Source organism: Entelurus aequoreus, linkage group LG18, assembly GCF_033978785.1.
Source record: "Entelurus aequoreus isolate RoL-2023_Sb linkage group LG18, RoL_Eaeq_v1.1, whole genome shotgun sequence".
Taxonomy (NCBI): Eukaryota; Metazoa; Chordata; class Actinopteri; order Syngnathiformes; family Syngnathidae; genus Entelurus; species Entelurus aequoreus.
Window position 1 is genome coordinate 34,953,549 of NC_084748.1, and position 6,000 is coordinate 34,959,548.

Below are 6,000 nucleotides of genomic sequence, written 5' to 3' on the forward strand. Positions count from 1 at the left end.
AAATAGGAGAGCCAACCACAGATTCCCTCGGCACTGCTTCCTCATAGGAAGATGCATAGGTGGGATTGAAGATGTCTTCTAAGTATTTCCTTCACCGACCTACAACATCCTGAGTCGAAGGTCAACAGCACACCATTCCCACCATACGCAGTGTTGACAGTGCACTGCTTCCCCCTCCTGAGGTGGAAAATGGTGGTCCAGAATTGCTTCGAAGCCCTCCGGAAGTCATTTTCCATGGCTTCCCCGAACTCCTCCGATGTCCGAGTTTTTGCCTCTACGACCGCTGAAGCCACACATTGCTTGGCCTGTCCGCTGCCTCCCAAAGGACCCGATAGGACTCTTTCTTTAGCTTTACGGCATCCCTAATCGCTGGTTTCCACCAGCGGGTTCTGGGATTACTACCACAACAGGCACCAACCACCTTGCGGCAACAGCTCCGATCGGCCGCCTCGACCATAGGGGTACAAAACATGGTCCACTTGGACTCTATGTCCAGCGCCTCCCTCGTGACATGTTCAAATATCTTCCGGAGTTGGGAATGAAAACTCTCTCTGACGAGAAACTCTGCCATACGTTCCCAGCAGACCCGCACCATGCGTTTGGGCCTGCCAGGTCTGTCCGGCATCCTCCCCCACCACCGTAGCCAACTCACCACCAGGTGGTGAGCACCAAATGTCCAAAAGATAATACCGCAAATCCGATGACGCAACAAAAAAGTCGATCATCGAACTACAGCCTATGGTGTCCTGGTACCAAGTGCCCATATGGACATTCTTATGTTTGAACATGGTGTTTGTTATTGACAGTCTTGGACGAGCACAAAAGTCCAATAACAAAACCACTCGGGTGTACTTCCGAGCGGCCATTCCTCCCAATCACGCCTCTCCAGGTTTCACTGTCGTTGCCAACGTGAGCGTTGAAGTCACCTAGCAAAAGAAGGGAATTACCCGAGGGAACACTCTTCAGTACTCCCTCGAGGGAATCCAAAAAGGGTGGGTACTCTGAGCTGCTGTTTAGTGCGTATGCACAAACATCAGTCAGGAACCATCCTCCCCACCCGAAGGCAGAGGGAAGCTACCCTTTATCTGGGTATCTGAGTCCTCGTTTTTTCTTCTTCATAAAGATCTTTGAGCTGCTCTTTGTCTGGTCCCTCACTTAGGACCTGTTTGTCTTGGGAGACCCTACCAGGAGGCATAGAAGCCCCCGGACAACATAGCTCCTAGCAGGCACGTGCACACATAGGGCCCTATGAGTGCTTGAGCCCCTGCCCTTTTTTGCCTCGTCTTAAAAAGTGCCCTCTGCCTGTGTGTGTGTTTTTTTTAATTAAAAAAAAAAAACATTCTTTAAACAACATTAATAAATTCCTGTCAGGGATGTAAAAAAACAAAAACAAAACAAAAAAAACTCCACGTTTTCTTGTAATACGGGGTTGTTTGAGCCTGCCGCTTCAGCCAGAGAGAGAGAGAGGGCGAGTGAGTGAGTAAGAGAGAGGAGAGAGAGCCAACTGCGCCCCTGAGCCGGAGACGTGACAGTGGAGCAACTTGAACCTGTGAGTTATGTTATGGTCTAGTCGCCGTCCACTTATTCAGCATCTAATATGGGTAATATTTCAGAAAAAACGCTGTATTATTCTATTATTCAATGTGTCAGCTTCTGTTTTTGCCGGACGTCGTAGCACGGTGCATCAATTGAGCACGGCACATCAATTCCGCACAGAGCAAAGCGGATCGTGCGGGACAGGAAGTAGTGTACAAAATACAAAATAAAACACCGAGTTAATTTTCAAAATAAAATGCACTGTGTTTACGGCGGATCACATTTCTCTCACAGTAGAGGTTTAGATATAAAGTTTATTGTGACTTTGCTATTACTGTGTGGGTTAACAAAATAAAAATAATAATAATGATAATAATGATAATAATAACAATAATAAGAATAATAATAATGATAATAATAATTATTATTATTATTATTAATAATAATAATAATAATAATAATTTCAGCATTCTGGGGATATAAGATGTAGGTTATCTGTTAGGAATATTACCATCTGTATTTAAACTTGATTCATAATGATTATGCCTGCAGCATAATGCCAAAAAAAAGAAAGGATACAGAAAAGGAAGGAGAAGGAGCGCCAGGAAGCAGCTAAGGGTAGCAGAACTCTTAATGCATGGCTAAAATTGATGATTTCACAGCATTTCATGGAAGCCCTGAATTTACATTGAGGAGCATATTTGGGTATGAGTGGCCTCCATCCTACAGCCCTCTACTGGCCCCTGGTCCATATTTTTGGCCCTGTATTGCGTTTCAGTTGTTTAGTCTGAGCATTAAGTGAGAAAGACCATAAGATACAACTTGATGGTGTTTTCATCAAGTTAAGGGAAGAAGGACATATTTTCACATTGAAGTTATTTCCATTTGGGTATTTATTTTTGTATTTTTTTTTCAAAGTTCATGTTGCACTGTTCAATGTTGAATATTAAAGTGCTTATCTTTAACAATAAATAGCCTAATAATAAACCAGTGTTTTGTTGCTTTTCATGTCTTCCAAGCCTATGATAATGTGAATTAACTCATTATGACAATAATTTGTTGACACAAAAGAAATGGCAATCACTTTTACCTCAATGGACACACAGCTAAGTAGTTAGCTTCCTATTAGCAAATTTAATTTTACATTAATTTCCATATTGTGTAAAGCAGTGTTTTTCAACCTTTTTTGAGCCAAGGCACATTTTTTGCGTTAAAAAAAATCAAGAGGCACACCACCAGCAGAAATCATTAAAAACGAAACTCAGTTGACAGTACAAAGTAGTTGTCGCAATCGTTAGATATGACTTCAAACCATAACCAACCATGCATCACTATAGCTCTTGTCTCAAAGTAGGTGTACTGTCACCACCTGTCACATCACACCCTGACTTATTCTGAGTTTTTTGCTGTTTTCCTGTGTGTAGTCTTTTACTTCTTGTTTTGCGCTCCTATATTTTGGTGGCTTTTTCTCTTTTTTTTTGTATTTTTCTGTAGCAGTTTCATGTCTTCCTTAGAGCGATATTTCCCGCATCTACTTTGTTTTTATCCGTCTTCGTGGGGACATTGTCGATTGTCACGTCATGTTCGGATGTACATTGTGTATGCCGTCTTTGCTCCACAGTCTTTGCTGTCGTCCAGCATTCTGTTTTTGTTGACTTTGAAGCCAGTTCAGTTTTAGTTTTATTCTGCATAGCCTTCCCTAAGCTTCAATGCCTTTTCTTAGGGGCACTCACCTTTTGTTTATTTTTGGTTTAAGCATGAAATACCTTTTTACCTGCACACTGCCTCTCGCTGTTTCCGACATCGACAAAGCAATTAGCTACCGGCCGCCACCTACTGATATGGAAGAGTATTACACGGTTACTCTGCCGAGCTCTAGACAGCACCGACACTCAACAACAACACATCATTTGCAGACTATAATTACTGGTTAGCTTAAAATATTTTTTTACCCCAAATAGGTGAAATTAGATCATCTCCCACGGCACATCAGATTGTATCTCACGGCACACTAGTGTGCCGCGGCACAGTGGTTGAAAAACACTGGTGTAAAGTACCAAAAAAAAATGTCCTGCCCTTTTCTGACTTTGAGCCCATGCCCCTCTATAATCATGTGCACGTCCCTGGCTCCTAGGATCATTGGGACACGCAAACTCCTCTACCACGATAAGGTGGCAGCTCAGAAAGGAGCGTGTGGAGGTTCAACGTGTACGAGTTAATCAAATAAATAATAGTAAAAGAAGTAGGAGAAATGTTTAGGTTGGGTGGGGTAAAATTTCTTTGTGTTTAATATTCAAAAGATAAAAAGAAAAAAACACTTTGTTGTATGAATGAAAAAAATGCAAAATGTTAAGGAAAAAAATCCGGACAACAAAACCATTAAAAGTGAAGTTTCTTTGTTTTATGTTGAAAACAAACCAAAAAAAACTTTTTAGGTTAAAAACATAAAAGACTCCCGAACACAACATAAGGATTTTGCTTTTAAGTCACACAAAAAAATCACTCGTTGTTTAGGCTTGGACTTAGATTTAGACAAACTTTAATGATCCACAAGGGAAAGTGTAAGGATGGAAAGGACAATGCAGGTATAAAATAGACAAAAATGTACTGTAGTAGCAATATAAAATATAACATACAGGTATATGTAATATTTACAAAATATATGTACAGTATAATATATATACTGATATATTATATGTTTGTATCATGTATACAATATAAAACAATTACCATATACAATATTACAGTATATGTAACAGCTGCAGCATAAAATAGAGAGTAGATCCAGCAGATAGAGAGTAGATCCAGCAGAATGAGTTTGAGTTTGAGTTTGAGTTTGAGTTTATTTCGAACATGCAAGCATACAACATGATACATCACAATTTCCAGTTTCTCTTTTCAACATGTTCGAAAAGGAGTAGGAAGAAGCAGAGCTTATTTAATCCTACCCCTTTTCTTTTACATAACAGTTGCTAAACTTTTTTGTTCACTTCCTGTTCTCAATTTATTCACAATGTACTCCATAAGTAATCACAATAAAAATAAATAGATAAATAATAATTGGTGAAGTAAGTTACATTTCATATGATGAGATAAGTAAGATTATTTTGAGAGGGAAAGAATGGATGAATTAAATAAATTCAGAATGTTTATCAGGGCAGCACGGTGGAAGAGGGGTTAGTGCGTCTGCCTCACAATACGGAGGTCCTGAGTAGTCGTGAGATCAATCCCGGCCTCGGGATCTTTCTGTGTGGAGTTTGCATGTTCTCCCCGTGACTGCGTGGGTTCCCTCCGGGTACTCCGGCTTCCTCCCACCTCCAAAGACATGCACCTGGGGATAGGTTGATTGGCAACACTAAATTGGCCCTAGTGTGTGAATGTGAGTGTGAATGTTGTCTGTCTATCTGTGCTGGCCCTGCGATGAGGTGGCGACTTGTCCAGGGTGTACCCCGCCTTCCGCCCGATTGTAGCTGAGATAGGCTCCAGCGCCCCCCGCGACCCCGAAGGGAATAAGCGGTAGAAAATGGATGGATGGATGGAGAATGTTTATCATGGTTCTTCTTTGTACTTTGTAAACACTTTAAGTTTGAAGAGTTTCTTGAAGTGGATCATATTAGTACATTGTTTGATTGCTTTGCTTAATCCATTCCATAATTGAATTCCACATACTGATATACTGAAGGTCTTAAGTGTTGTACGTGCGTATAAATGTTTTAAATTACATTTTTCTCTAAGATTATATTTCTCCTCTTTTTTTGAGAAGAATTGTTGTATATTCTTGGGTAGCAAGTTATAGTTTGCTTTGTGTATAATTTTAGCTGTTTGCAAATTCACTATGTCGTGGAATTTCAGTATCTTTGATTCAATAAATAAAAGATTTGTATGTTCTCTATATCAAACATTATGTATTATTCTAACTGATCTTTTTTGTAAGACCGTTAATGAATGAAGTGTACTTTTGTAATTATTTCCCCATATTTCTACACAGTAACTCAGATATGGTAACACTAGTGAGCAGTAGAGAATATGAAGTGATTTTTTGTCTAGAACATGTTTTTCTTTATTCATTATTGACGTGTTTCTTGCTACTTTATGTTGTATATTTTTTACGTGAGATTTCCAGTTCAATTCATCATCAATCATTATACCTAGAAATTTGGTTTCATTTACTCTTTCAATTTCTTTTCCGTCTGTTTGTATTTGTGTTTGAATGGAAAACATGCAAAAACATTGAGGAAAAAATGATGGAAAACAAAAACATAGCAAATTACATTTCTCTTTTTGCAAAACAACTCGTAAACATTAACAAAAAAAACAATGTTGTAGGTTGAAAAAACATGAACACTGAACAGATAAAAAAAAGTGAAACAATAGAGAGAAAATATTTGAAAAATATCAGAGGTGACATTTTTTAGCTCTCTATCAGTTTATTAAGACTGTTCAAACAAAAAACTTAACATAAAA

General features: G+C 39.1%; 1 protein-coding gene across 2 annotated transcripts in view; it reads left to right on the forward strand.

The window, feature by feature from the left end:
- Positions 1-6,000, forward strand: part of ift56 (intraflagellar transport 56) — a 39,489-nt gene that overhangs the window by 2,903 nt on the left and 30,586 nt on the right. The window lies entirely within an intron of this gene.